General features: G+C 34.7%; 1 protein-coding gene across 1 annotated transcript in view; it reads right to left on the bottom strand.

The window, feature by feature from the left end:
* Positions 1-608, bottom strand: part of SDAD1 (SDA1 domain containing 1) — a 34,577-nt gene that overhangs the window by 24,101 nt on the left and 9,868 nt on the right. The window lies entirely within an intron of this gene.

Genomic DNA, 608 nt, shown 5'->3' with positions numbered 1-608 from the left:
CTTCCCTTATGCACCTTATGCACAGGTGCACCATTTCTCTCCACTAATACTAGCAGCGAGTATTTTAGCAGCTGACTGCCACGTCATTAGTCTTGGACTGACTTATTTGGTGTGCATAGCAGGAAATACCTCCCTTTCAGCGAACAAGAAAAATAGGTTTATTTGCATTACGCTTATTAATTTGTGCAATTATTCAATGTCTGGTAAGTTAATGTTCAAGAGAAAATTAATTTTTATTAAAATGTTCTATTATTTTATGTTAACAATTACCCATTTGTTTCAGCCCTTTGTATTCAGCATGTCTCTATTGAAATAAACCTACATTTCTATGAAAATTGAAGCTTTTGTTTTTTGCGGCCCACATAAACTTAAACCTTGTTTATTTGGCTCCCAGGTTAGCCTTGAGTTTGACATGCTTGACCTACAAGAATCAACTAATGAAAGCATAAAAAGTGAAACAACAAATCAATGCTTCTCTCTCTTCCCCTTCCTCTCTAAAAACACACACAAAAAAACCACAAAAAGATGCCCTTAGGAAAATTTTAATGGAATGGGAGCCCACTGAAGAGAAGTGAAACAAATAAAAAACTATTAATGTAGCAAAATTC

The sequence above is a fragment of the Myotis davidii genome, unplaced genomic scaffold (genome assembly GCF_000327345.1).
Source record: "Myotis davidii unplaced genomic scaffold, ASM32734v1 scaffold892, whole genome shotgun sequence".
NCBI classification, from domain to species: Eukaryota; Metazoa; Chordata; class Mammalia; order Chiroptera; family Vespertilionidae; genus Myotis; species Myotis davidii.
The sequence above is the reverse complement of the archived record's forward strand: the minus strand, read 5'-3'. Positions and strand labels throughout refer to the sequence as shown.